The following is a 14,772-nucleotide window of genomic DNA, read 5'->3' as shown; positions in this document are numbered from 1 at the left end:
TTTTCACTCATTATGGGGTTTATTTCATTTGAATCTAAAACCAAACAAGAAATGATAGTTATTAAAGTCAAATGATTTGATGCCATTAAATATAACAGTTAAAGAAAATAGACAGTTACATACAATACATAAAGAAAATAAAACAATCAGATGAGAATCGGTAATCACTGAGTGGGTGACTCCTGTAATGGTTGAAACAATACTGAAGCTGCTTGCACCTCTCTTGTTTCCCCCTCCCTAGTTACTAGAAAGGGGGATTCACAAAATGTACTAGACTAGTACATTTAGTGAGTATAGTGCAATGTAAAGGCGAAAATTGTCATTAAGTCAGAATATAAGAATTTCTTAGAATTTTTTTGTTTTATTATTATTTACTAGATACCCGGTGCATGAAATTCGTGCACGGGTGGGGTCTCTAGGCCTGGCCAGTGAACAGGGCCTATCGGGGCCTTCTTGCCCAGTCCTGATCGGGCCGGGTTGGCTGGGGACTGCTGGCTGGGGGGAAGGACCGCAGGAAGTTTGCCAGCCGGGAAGAGGGTCTGGGGGGGGGGGGGGGCTGTTGGCTGGCCATGGGAGGTTGGCTGTGGGAGTGCACTGACCACCAGGGGAGAGCTCCTGCATTGAGCGTCTGACCCCTCGTGGTCAGTGCACATCATAGTGACTGGTCAAAGGGTCATTCTGGTTGTTCGGTCATAATGGTCACTTAGGCTTTTATATATACAGACTAGAGGCCTGGTGCACAAAAATTTGTGCACTCGGGGGGGAGGGGGGTCCCTCAGCCCGCCCTGTGCCCTCTCGCAGTCTGGGACCCCTCGGGAGATAACGACCTGCTGGCTTAGGCCTGCTCCCGGGTGGCAGAGGGCAGGCCCAATTCCTAGGTGCAGCCCCTGGTCGGGCTCAGAGCAGGGCCGATTGGGGAGTTAGGGCACCGCCCCCTGTCATGCACAGAGCAGGGCGGATTGGGAGGTTGTGATGCCACCCTCAGTCATGCTCAGGGTAGGGCCGATTGGGGGGTTGGGGAACCAACCCCTGTCACACTCAAGGCAGGGTCGATGGGGAGGTTGTGGCGCCACCCCCTGTCATGCACAGAGCAGGGCCAATCAGGGGGTTGGGGCGCTGCCCCCTGTCACGCACAGAGCAGGGCCCATCAGGGGGGTTGGGGCTCAGTACCCTGTCACTCACAGAGCAGGGTCAATCAGGGTTTGGGGAGCTCTCCCCTGTCACTCACAGAGTAGGGCCGATAGGGGAGTTGGGGCACCTCCCCCTGTCACACACAGAGCCGCAGGGTGATCAGGGGGTTGGGGAGCTCCCCCCTATCAGGCACAGAGCAGGGCTGATCAGGGGGTTGGGACACCTTCCCCTGTCACGAACAGAGCAGGGCGGATAGGGAGGTTGTGGCCCCGCCCCCTGTCACACACAGAGCCACAGGGCAATCAGGGGGCTTGGGTGCTGACCCCTGTCATGCTGATCCCGGTGCCAGGAGGCCTCGCAGCTCCGCTGATCCTGGTGCTGGGAGGCATATTACCCTTTTACTATATAAGATAGAGGCCTGGTGCATGGGTGGGGGCTGGCTGGTTTGCCCTAATGGGTGTCCTGGATCAGGGTGGGGGTCCCCACTGGGGTGCCTGGCCAGTCTGGGTGAGGGGCTGAGGGCTGTTTTCAGGCTGGCAGGTGACTGAAGCTCCCAACTGCTCCCTTTTTTCTTTTTTTCTTTTTTTTATTCTGGGCCAGCTTTAGCTCTGGCTCCAGCTCTGAGGCCTCTGCTGCTGAAAGCAGGTATCTGGTTTGTTTGGGTTCTATAATCGAAACACTGTTTCAACTCCAGCTCTGAGATCCCAGCTGGCTGAAAGCAGGTTCCTGGGGTTTTGTTTAGCTTCTATATTTGTAACAATGTTTCAAACTGCAAGCTCAGAGACCGGCAAGGCAGGCGGGGAACATTGGTTTCCTCCATCACTGAAGCAAGCAAGCCTCATGTTAGCTTCAAGCTGCCGGGCTGCCAGCCGCCATCTTGTCTGGAAGTTAATTTGCATATATCGCTGATTAGCCAATGGGAAGGGTAGCAGACGTACGCTAATTACCATGTTTCTCTTTTATTAGATAGGATTAGGATTAATAAAACATTAAATATCCAAATAATGTCCAAATTCTTCTACAGACTACCAAAATTTTCTGACAGACCATCAGTGTTCCATGGACCACTGGTTGGAAACTGCTGGAGTAGAGGATTCCCAGAATCAAATCAATGATTTGTAATATGAGGAAGCAAAAACAAAACAAACAAACAAAAACAATCAAAAAAGAAGAAAAAAAACAAGAATAAAAAAATATGAAGATCCTCTCTCTGCCACTTGCTGCTGCGTCAGTAAGGAGGGTAGGGGAGCCAAGCCCTGGCTTGAATAAAGACTCTTATGCTTTTGCATTGGACATGGCTGGCTCCCTGGTGTGGTCTCATGGGGATCCTGAAATCTGGGCATAACATTTGGGGGCTCGTCCGAGATCCCCAAGACCATCGAGAGACCGCCGATCCGGAGAGTCTGACTGACCATGGTAGGTGTCTGTGTAGTTGTGTGTTCTGTTCTGTTCTGTGCGAGCTCGTTTCTGAAATCTGTAGTGCCCCAAACGGTCTAGGTGGACGCACTGGAGGACCTCGGGTGGGAGGAGTCGGAGGACACTCTGATCCTCCATCTGGACGGATGCGGAAACCCCTCAATCTGAGATGAGGCGGGTCGCTCCCGCCAGTTGGCGCATGGCCATCATCTACCTTATGGTTTTGCTTCCATGGAGTTGGAAGACTGTACTATCGGGCCCTTAGTTGTCTGTGTTTGTGTTTTTTTTTTCTGTCTTATTTTGTGGACTTGCTGGACAGATGTTATGGGACGGACTCAGACTGCTCCTTTGGGTATTGTGATTGATCATTTCAAGGAGATTGGGGGAGGCTTTAGAGCTCCCTCAGGAATTGGGAAATTGTTAGGAATTGGATGAATCATTTAAATTCTGAATGAATGTCTGGTGAAAGTGTGTGAGTGTAGAGGGAGGGGGCCTGCCCTCTCCCCTTCTTTGTGTGCTCCACGACTTCGGTTGGATGGGCGTCTGAGTGAGGATCTGTGAAAACAGGTCACCCCCTCCCCAAGTAAATGTGTCTGGGATTTCTGTGCACGTGTAGAGAGAAAAGCTGGCTTAAAACTAATGCACGCATAGTCCAATTTTGGATAGAGTTTTGAGCTGGAGTCTCTTTTCAAATGTGCAGGATGGAGCCCAAGACTGATTATTTACCCAAAGGGAAAAAAAAATGATGCTAGCTAGATTCTAGCAGAAAGATTGGCATTTCCATAATAAAGAACAGTTTTTAAATGCTAACGAAGGGTGTTAAGGCTGGCTTCCCCAGGCAATTTCTAATGAAGGAAGGGGCTAGTCGCTTCCCACCTGTAGCAAAATCTTAAAAGAAAGAATGTGGTCAATTTACATCTGAAAAGACCAGGTAGGCCAGAACCTGTTTTGCAAGGCTCAAATGTGGTTTTCTAGAGCCGCTTGAAAGTAAAAAGTAAAGTTTACTCTAATTTGCCTCATGAGAAATCTAGAGGACAGAATTAAATCTGTTGGTTAAGTATGTCTTGCATTTTTAAAGTTTATTCTTAAAGATGTTACTGATTGTGAAATGCTGAATATTTGACTTGCCAGCTAAAAGTTTAAGATTCGGATTGAATTGGGAAAAATTATGTAATTGTGGTAACTAAATGCCTTTGCTTATTGGCCTGATTGAGAAGGGAGGATTAATTTTGTAACCTCAACTGAAGATTTTTGATGCAAGGACAAGTTTAAATTTAATTGATATTCTTTAAAATGATTATAAAAGGTATAAACAGCTAATGAGATTTCTGTTTGTGTACAGCCACCATTTTGAGCTGCATGATTTGGCAGCTGCCATCAGCCACATGGCTTGCCACTCCCCTGTGGACCACCATCTTGAAACAGCAGAGGCCCCTCCCTCTGATTTAGCCAGAAAGGAATGTCTCACTGAGGCAGGATGGAATTTCAGGGGTGGAGCTTTAAGGCGGAGTTTTGCTGCAGAAATGTGGATGGGGTAGGAAGTGTGTTTGCCTAGTGGATTTATTTTTAAGCTAATCTCTTAAATCTAGAAAACCCTGCTTTCCTTAAACTAAGGACAATTAAAGGTTATGTCAAAGTCTTTAAAAGGGACTGATAGCAGTAATCCAATTTCTAAAGTAAAGTATGATGACAATTATTTCAGGTAGAAACTGTGGTTTAGATAGCATGCCTAAGTTTAACCTAAGTTACCCAAGGACTCTAGATAATGTGTTTACCCAAAACTGTAATTTAGATTGCATGCTGTCTCTGCTTCTGTAAATTGCTTTTTTTGAAAACTAGGTTCCTCATTCCAAACCTTGGGGTGTGGTCAATACCTTTGTGATTTTTTTGACTGCCTCTGTTCAGGGACTTGTTGTGATTCAAAGTTTTAATGGGAAATGTTATCTGTCTTTATTGCTTAAATATATATATCTTTGTTGTTTAAAATTGTTTAGCTAGTAAAATTTCTATTTGTGTCTCTTAAAAATATGAATGTATTGCTAATTTGAGGCTATTTGTTCATGTAAGTGTGGAAATCTGCAGAAGAAAAAAAACCCACACGCTTGATTTCTTTAAGGCTGAGTGCTCTGACCAATAGCAAAACGCCCTTAGCGGCCGCTGGGTTCTTTCTCCAAGGGCGCTTGCTCTCTGTCAGAGGTGGAATCGGCCCACCTAACTAGTAAACATTTCTGTCTGTTTGCTGGAAACTTTGATTTGCTATGTGATATTCTGTGCTGGGTTGGGATTTTGGAATTCTGGGGTAGATTTAAAAGGTATTTGTGGCTTTTCTAGTCTGATGGACATTTAAGGGTGGGGCTCACAGTTCCTCAGGGCAGAGATTTCATGGGCCCTTCCCCCTGCCTGTGCTGAATTAAATAATACAGGCCAGTGTCATTTGGCTTGCTGGTTAAAGGAAGGCAACTGGGCCCTAGAATCTGTAAAAATGGCTGGTATTGAAGCTGGTTAAATGTATTGAAAGGGTTTGATACCTGTAGCTGCTAGCAAAGGAGGGGCTGATATCCCCTTCTAGTGCACTCCCTTGAAAGAGGCCTCGTTGCTGCTCTGCCACAAAGGGAACTGGTAGAAAGGCAAGAAAGCAGAGCGCTGTAACTAATAAACAGGGTTAACAAAAGGGCATTCTCCCTGGACCTGGAAGCCATCGGGACTTTGAAGTCCTCCAAGAGAGGAGAAATCTGACTCAGAGACTGGCCAAAACCTCGTTGGTTTGGGAGAACCGGACGCTGCATATCAAACTTATAGACTGCAGTTTGCTGGGCAGAGATCCAAGCCCAGTTGTATAGAAGTTGAGCTACCAGTGTGCAGCAAAACAACTTTCTCCCATGCCAGAATACATTTTAAGGAAATTGGACAGACTGTGTTTGTTGCTAGGAAGAAGAAGCTGCCTTTAGGCAGTTAAAGAAGGCCCTCCTAGGTGCTTCAGCCCTGGACCTACCAGATATCATGAAGCCCTCTCATCTCTTTGTAGATGAACACAAGGGAATAGTGAAAGGGGTCTTGACTCAAGTTTTAGGCCCCTGGAGCTGCCCAGTGGCTTACTTATCTAAGAAGTTAGATCCTGTAGCTGCCGGCTGGCCGCCATGCTTGAGAATTATCGCGGCAACAGCGCTCTTAGTCAAGGACGCTGACAAACTAACCCTGGGCAGGAAATATGGATTACAACCCCACATGCCATTGAGGGAGTCAAGAACTATCTCTCTCCTTGAGAGGGCTAAGAGGGCGCATGAGGACATTTGGCCACACCTCCGCGCCATCTACGAGACCAGCCCAACCCCAGCTCCTCATCAGCACAGACCAGGAGATTGGGTCTACGTCAGAAGGCACCACCGGGAGACCCTCGAGCCACATTGGAAGGGTCCCTACACTGTGGTGCTGACGACCCCCACCACTCTCAAGGTAGACGGCGTCGCGACCTGGGTCCATCACACTCACATCCGGTCAGCGGATCCATCCATGATCTGGGAAGACTTCGTCACCAAATGGAGCGTTGATCGAGATCAACGCAACCCGCTCAAGCTCAAGCTACGGCGTGCTCGACCTGCCTGATGCTGGTAACCTTGCTCGCGATCACTCCTGCTACCGGGAGCCCCCACAATACTGTATAATAGACTTAGATAATGTCTGCATCTTCATGGACATGGCTCCAAAGAGACAAGGACAATTTATAGGAAGGTCAAAATTAGACTTTAGTAAAATTTGGCTGCCTGAAGCGGCCATGATGCCAATATTATGTTTCATTGTATTGATATGTTACATTGACCTTTGATTCTCTTGCAGGTTTGAATGTATGTTGGCTATCCTGGAAGGGGACTGTGTGGGGTGACCCCCAAAAGTAAAGGGTGTCTAGCTGCCAAGAGGGCAGGTGCCCAACTGGACAGGGAAGAGTGCCCATCAGGTTTTGGTCTCTGTTGAGAGACAGTTGATGGTTGGCAGCCTATATACTGTCTTGCAGGCCTGCGTAAGCATGCCCATGTAAGGTCTGAGGCATGGTTATGCATAGAAAGAAGGTTTAATGCAAACAGTTACTGTTTTGTTGTAACTCTGAAGAATCCATGAAAAGGAATTGGCAAGGAAAGTCAGAAAATCTTAGAGCAGATCAGTATGTTTTTCTCCTTATATAATTCCTCTGAAATATTGGCAGTGCTAAATGAGTCATGGCAATACATTTCTTTGCATGGATTAAAAAAAAACAACAAAAAAAAACCAAAAAAAAAACAACAAAAAAACAAAAATATGAAGATAGTGTAAGGAGCCTCTGGGACAACTTCAAGCTTACCAACATCCGAATTATGGGGGTGCCAGAAGGAGAAGAGAGAGAGCAAGATATTGAAAACCTATTTGAAGAAATAATGACAAGAAACTTCCCCTACCTGGTGAAAGAAATAGACTTACAAGTCCAGGAAGCACAGAGAGACCCAAACAAGAGGAACCCAAGGAGGTCCACACCATGACACATCATAATTAAAATGCCAAAGGTTAAAGACAAAGAGAGAATTTTAAAAGCAGCAAGAGAAAAGGAGTTAGCTATCTACAGGGGAGCGCCCATAAGACTGTCAGCTGGTTTCTCAATAGAAACTTTGCAGGCCAGAAGGGAGTAGCAGGAAATTTTCAAGGTGATGAATAGCAAGGACCTACAACCAAGATTACTCTACTCAGCAAAGCTCTCATTTAGAATTGAGGGTCAGATAAAGAGCTTCACAGATAAGAAAAAACTAAAGGTATTCATCATCCCCAAACCAGTATTATATGAAATGTTTAAGGGTATTCTAGAAGAAGAAGAAGAAGAAGAAGAAGAAGAAGAAGAAGAAGAAGAAGAAGAAGAAGAAGAAGAAAATGGCAATAAATAGATATCCATCAACAATTGAATATAAAAATCAAAATAAACAAACAAGAAATCTAATGAACAAGATAAACTGATGAATAAAATAGAATTAGAGGCATGGAAACATGGAACACTCTGAGAATTCTCAGAGGGAAGGGAGCAGGGGAGGTAGGAAGAGATTAACCAAAGATCTTTTTTATATATATATATTTTTTATTGATTTTTTACAGAGAAGAAGGGAGAGAGATAGAGAGTTAGAAACATCGATGAGAGAGAAACATCGATCAGCTGCCTCCTGCACATCTCCTACTGGGGATGTGCCTGCAACCAACGTACATGCCCTTGACCGGAATCGAACCTGGGACCTCTCAGTCCGCAGGCCAGCACTCTATCCACTGAGCCAAACCGGTTTTGGCCCAAAGATCTTATATGCATATATGAATCACCTATAGACACAGACAACAAGGTGGTGAAGGCCTGGGGTGGGATGGGAAGCAGGTGGAGGGGGGAATGGGTGGGGGCAGAATGGGGACAGCTTTATTGTAATAGTCTGAACAATAAATACTTTAAAAATAAATAAATATAAATAAAAGAGGGGAAAAATGAATGAGAACAGAGAAAAAAACCAGAGTATTGCAAAGTGAAATTTTTTTTACTTTTGACAATCCAAGAAGGTTTAATGATAGGGAAGGAAGAATTCACTATAATAATGGTTTTTTAAAATATTTTTAATTGATTTCAGAGAGGAAGGAAGAGGGAGAGAGAGAGATAGAAGCATCAATGATGAGAGAAAATCATTGATTGGCTGCCTCCTGCATGCCCAACACTGGGGATCGAACCTGCAACCTGGGCATAAGCCCTAACTGGGAATCAAACCACCATCTCCTTGTTCATAGGTCAATAGTCAGCCATTGAACTATTGGGTTAATAATGTTTTTTTTCCTCTTTCAGAAGGAGTTTTGTTTTCCTCCATGCATTTATGCATTTGTCTGGACCTGGGCACAAGACTGGGCCCCGGAATGCTCCACAGCTTGGGAATGAGCTGGTCCATGGAGGAGCACATGGCTTTGGACACGGAGTGAACCATGGCATGGCCATGAATTGAGCCACAGCCATGAGGTGGTTGTGACATGGATCATGGCAGTGTTATGGATGTGGAAGAGGCCACTTCCATGTCCATGGCAAGAGCCATGAACTGGCTCACCGAAGGGACCCCAAGGAAGCCATGGAGGCGAAGGGGAGCATGGACATAAATTGGACAGTGGAGTAGGCTGCAAAAAAATAATATTTGGGAAGAAGGGGATCGTGGAGGAGAAGGCAGTGACCATGAATAGTCTGGATGGGCTTCCAGAAGGCAACTGAGTGAGCATTAATCATACCTCAGGGAGCGCGGCAAAAACCGCAGGGCTAAATGTTGGGAGGTGCCTTTGCAATTGTATTAGTTAGCTGGGTAGATAGTTGACAATGTTTGGATTAACGACCGAGAGAAGGCGATGCTCAGAGACTGAAAGAGCTCTGATCCAGCCTTACACGGAGGGCCTTTGTCAAGCCGGCGCACTTCCCACGAGGGCGCGGGAGGCACAGCGCAGGGGACCCTAGATAGAGCAGGGCCCTGCGGGGCTACAGCTTCCAGGGCCTGGTTAGATGGAGTAAGGCCGAGGTCAGGCCCGGAAACATCTACTGCTAACCAACGCTGAGCAGGGTGTGTGGAAAGTCTCCCCCAAGGCCTCATAAATTGCATGACCTCCATTGTTGTTGTTGTTTTTTAATATATTCTTATTGATTTCAGACAGGAAGGGAGAGGGAGAGAGAGATAGAAACATCAATGATGACAGAGTCATTGATTGGCTGCCTCCTGCATGCCCCCTATAAGGGATCGAGCCCTCAACCCGGGCATGTGCCCTTGACTGGAATCAAACCCAGGACCCTTCAGTCTTCAGGCTGATGCTCTATCTACTGAGCAAAACCAGCTAAGGTGTCTCCCTTCATTTTTAAAAAGGTCAAGCAAGGCAACTTTATTGACTCCTTTTGTAATGAGAGCAACAATAAAAAGCACACAGAGAGAGCAGTTAGACATTTCTTATGCAGGGAAAAATGAGAACCTTTTCATAGCATTTGCTAAAATCACCAGTCTAAAACAGCAAAAACAACAGAGAAGGTAAAAAACACTGTTGGGTTCATTTCTAAGACTTAAGACATAACGACTATCTTACTGGACTCTGGAAATGAGTCTTTCACACCAGAAACCTCTCCTTCATTGAAACGTGGTCTCACATCAAGGGTTATCTTGGCAACAATGACCAGTTCAGGATTGACAATTTCCAGGATACCAGCTGTGGAAACAGCTTTTGTGGCTGGTTGAAGGGGGAGATTCCAAAAGCAGTGGAAGTCAGAAACTGTCCTGCACTGGAGACTGAGAAGCGTAGCAGATCTACCTAATACAGAGTCACAAGCCCAAACAGGCAGCCAAAATGAGGAGGCAAAGAAACAACCCCCAAATGAAAGAACAAGAGAATTCTCCAGAAGAAGAGATAAATGAAAAGGAGATAAGAAATTTATCTGATATAAAGTTCATAATGATGATGGTAAAGATACTCAACCGTATTAAAAAAGATATAGTAACTATGAAAACTGAAATAAAGAATGACATAGCACAAATAAAGAACACATTAGAAGGAATACATGGCAGATTAGAGAAGCTGAGGATTGAATTAGTGAATTAGAAGACAGGGTTGAAAAAAATCACGTAATCAGAGAAAAAAAACAATTAAAAAACCAGAAGACAGCTTTAGGGAGTTGTGGGACAATGAGAAATGTAACAATATTTGAATTAGCAGGTGTGCCAGAAGAGGCAGAGAGTAAACAAGGGATAAAGAACATGTTTGAAGAAATAATGGCAGAAAACTTCCCTAATCTGGTGAAGGAAAAGTCACCCAAGTTCAGGAGCACAGAGAACCCTAAGCAAGAAGAACCCAAATAGGCCCACGCCCAGACACATCATATTTAAAATACCAAAAATTAAAGACAGAGAGAATATATATATTCTCTCTTTGTCTTTAAATATTCTCTCTGTCTTTAATTTTTGGTATTTTAAATATGATATATATATATATATATATATATATATATATATATATATATATATATATATATATAAATGTAATTTCGGAGAGAGGTAGGGAGAGAGAGAGAGAGAAACATCAATGATGAGAGAGAATCATTGATTGGTTGTCACCTGCATGCCCCCCACTGAGGATCGAACCCACAACCTGGGCTTGTGCCCTTGACTGGAATCGAACCTGGAACCCTTCAGTCCACAGGCCGAGGCTCTATGCACTGAGCCAAACCAGCTAGGGCCAAAGAGAGAATCTTAAAGGTAGCAAGAGAAAAGAAAACTGTTACCTACAAAGGGGCTCCCATAAGGCTGTCATCTGATTTCTCATTGTAAACTCTACAGGCCAAAAGGGAATGGCATGAAGTACTCAAGGTAATGGAAAGCAAGGATCTGAAAACAAGATTACTATATCCAGCAAGGCTATCATTCAAAATAGTTGGTGAAATAAAGAGCTTTTTGGACAAAAAAAGGCTAAAGGAGTACATCACCAACAAGTCAGCACTATAAGAAATGCTAAAAGGACTGTTGTAATGAGAAGAAGAAACACAGAGAGAAACCTAGGCATGCAGAATTAAAAAGGCAATAAATAAGTTCCTATCAATAATAACCTTAAATGTAAATGGATTAAATGCTCCAATCAAAAGGCATAGGGTAGCTGAATGGATACGAAAACATGACCCAACTATGTGCTGTCTACAAGAGACCCACTGCAAAACAAAAGACTCACGCAGGATGAGAGTGAAGGTATGGAAAAATTTTTTCCATGCAAATGGAAACAAAATAAAAAAGCTGGAGTAGCAATTCCCCATATCTGACAAAATGTGGCTGCAATGGAAAAATTCCTGGAAAAATACCATCTCCCAAAATTGAATCAGGAAGAATCAGAAAACCTAAATAGGCCAATAACAACCAATGAAATAGAAGCAATAATAAAAAAAACTCCCAACAGTCCTGACTGATTTGGCTCAGTGGATGGAGCGTCGGCCTTCGGATTGAAGGGTCCCGGGTTCGATTCTGGTCAAGGGTATGTACCTTGGTTGTGGGCACATCCCCAGTGGGGGGTGTGCAGGAGGCAGCTGATTGATGTTTCTCTCTCATCGATGTTTCTAACTCTCTATCCCTCTCCCTTCCTCTCTGTAAAAAAACAATAAAATATATTTAAAAAAAACAACTCCCAACAGACAAAACCCAGGTCTGGACGGCTTCACAGGGGAGTTTTACCAAACCTTCAAAGAACAGCTAACACCTATAACTCCTCAAACTATTCAAAGAAATCCAAGAGTAAGGAGCACTTCCAAGGTCTTTTTATGAGGCCAGCATTATCCTAATTCCAAAACCGGATAGAGAGACTATAAAGAAAGAGAATTACAGGCTAGTTTCCCTGATGAACATAGATGCTAAAATCATTGAGAAAATATTAGCAAATTGGATCCAGCAATATATAAAAAAAATCATATACCACAACCAAGTGGGATTTATTGCAGGGATGCAAGGCTGGTACAATATTCACAAATTAATAAACGTGATACATCACATAAACAAATTGAAAGACAAAAATCACATCATCACATCAATAGACACAGTAAAAGCATTCCACAAAATCCAACATTTTTGATAAAAACTCTCAACAAAGTGGGAATAGAGGGAGCATATCTCAACATGATAAAGGCCATATATGACAAACCTACAGTGAACAACATACTCAATGGGCAAAAACTAAAACCATTTCCCCTAAGAACAGGAATAAGACAGTAATGTCCACTGTCACCATTCTTATTCAACATAATACTGGAAGTCCCAGCCACAGCGATCAGACAAGAAGAAGAAATAAAAGGCATACAAATTGGAAATGTGGAAGTAAAACTTTCATTATTTGCAGATAACATGATATTGTACATAGAAAACCCTAAAGACTCCACCAAAAAAAAAAACTACTAGATTTAATAAATGAATTTGGCAATGTAGCAAGATACAAAATCAACACCCAGAAGTTGATGGCTTTTTATACACCAATAATGAATTCTCAAAAAGAGAAACTAAACAAACAATCCCATTTACCATTGTAACAAAAATATTAAGATACTTAGGAATAAACTTAACCAACAAGGTAGAGATTTGTGCTGGGTCTGACCAGCAGACCCTGAGCAATGGATGAATAATCACTCTAACACACATTTCTATGAAAGAGAAGGCTAAAGGGCTGTTTTGCTTTAGAAGCAAACATCCTTGTTCACCTGCCTCCTTAGGCTTTTATTATAACAACAGTTTGAACTAAAATTAACCTTTAGATACAATCACCAGGATAAGCATCCTTGAGAAAATACCTGATCTGTAGTGTCTTTCAAACAAGGACATTTTGAAGTCTAAACATAAAGATTCTAGTAAAACATCCGGGGGCTCAGACTTGTTTGGAACAGTCAAGGCAGGGGCTGCTGCCTTTGGCAAGGTCCCCCAGAGGCCTCTGACCTTTCAGAGAATCCTCCTTACAGACTTTCCAACCAAGTCCCATGCTTTCCCACAGACCTGTACTCGGAAAACTACAGGACATTGAAAAAAGAAATAGAAGAAGATATAAACAAATGAAAAAATATACCGTGTTCATGGATTGGTGGAATTAACAACATTAACATGTCCATACTACCCAAGGAGATCTACAGAGTCAATGCAATCCCTATTAAAATACCTACAGCATATTTCACAGATATAGAACAAATACTCCAAAAATTTATATGGAACCTAAAAAGACCCCGAATAGCTACAGCAATCTTGAGAAAGAAGAACAAAGTTGGAGGAATCACAATACCAGATATCAAGTTATACTACAAAGCCACCATAATCAAACAGCCTGATACTGGTACAAGAACAGGCATATAGATCAATGGAACAGAACAGAGGACCCAGAAAGCAACCCAAGCCATTATGCTCAATTAATATTTGACAAAGGAGGCAAGAACATACACTGGAGTCAAGACAGTCTCTTCAATAAATGGTGTTGGGAAAATTGGACAGATACATGCAAAAAAATGAAACTAGACCACCAACTTACAACATAGACAAGAAGAAACTCAAAATGGATAAAAGACCTAAATGTAAGCTGAGAAACAAAAAATCCTAGAAAAAAAGCAGGCAGAAAAATCTCAGACATTGCTTGTAGCAATATGTTTACAGATACATCTCCTAGGGCAAAGGAAACAAAGTAGAAAATAAACAAATGGGACTACATCAAAATAAAAAGCTTCTGCACAAAAAAAGAAACCATCAACAAAATGAAAAGGGCACCCCCTGTATGGGAGAATATATTTGGCAATGATACATCTGATTAAGGGTTAATATCCAAAAAATATAAGGAACTCATACATCTTAACAAAAGGAAGACAAACAATCTAATTAAAAAATGGGCAAAGATCTAAATAGACACTTCCCCAAAGTGGACATACAGATGGCCAAGAGACATATGAAAAAATGCTCAAAGTAACTTATCATCAGAGAGATACAAATTAAAGTGACAATGAGGTATCACCTCACACCTGTCAGATGGCTATCAACAAATGACAAGTGCTGGTGAGGATGTGGAAAAAAGGGAACCCTAGTGCACTGCTGGTGGGAATGCAGACTGATGCAACCATTATGGAAAACAGTATGGAGTTTAAAAATTAAAAATGGCCCTAACCAGTTTGGCTCAGTGGATGGAGCATTGTCCTGCAGACTGAAGGGTCCCAGGTTCAATTCTGGTCAAGGGCATGTACCTTGGTTGCGGACACATCCCCAGTAGTGGATGTGCAGGAGGCAGCTGATCGATGTTTCTCTCTCATCAATGTTTCTAACTCTCTGTTCCTCTCCCTTCCTCTCTGTAAAAAATCAATAAAATATATATTCTTTAAAAAATTAAAAATAAACAGCCATTTAACCCAGTGATCCCACTTCTATGAATACATCCTAAGAAACCCGAAACACCAATCAGAAAGAATATATGCTCCCCTATGTTCATAGTAGCACAATTTACAATAGCTAAGATCTGGAAACAGCCCAAGTGCACATCAGTAGGTGAGTGGATAAAAAGCTGTGGGACATTTATACCATGGAATACTGTGCAGCAGTAAAAAAGAAGACTCTCTTACTCTTTGAGACAGCATGGAGGGACCTGGAGAGTATCACACTAAGTGAAAGAAGTCAGTCAGAGAAAGACAAGTATCACGATCACACCCATATGGGGAATCTAAGGAACAAAATA

This window comes from Myotis myotis, unplaced genomic scaffold (genome assembly GCF_014108235.1).
Source record: "Myotis myotis isolate mMyoMyo1 unplaced genomic scaffold, mMyoMyo1.p scaffold_m19_p_26, whole genome shotgun sequence".
Taxonomy (NCBI): domain Eukaryota; kingdom Metazoa; phylum Chordata; class Mammalia; order Chiroptera; family Vespertilionidae; genus Myotis; species Myotis myotis.
Note: the sequence above shows the minus strand (reverse complement) of the source record.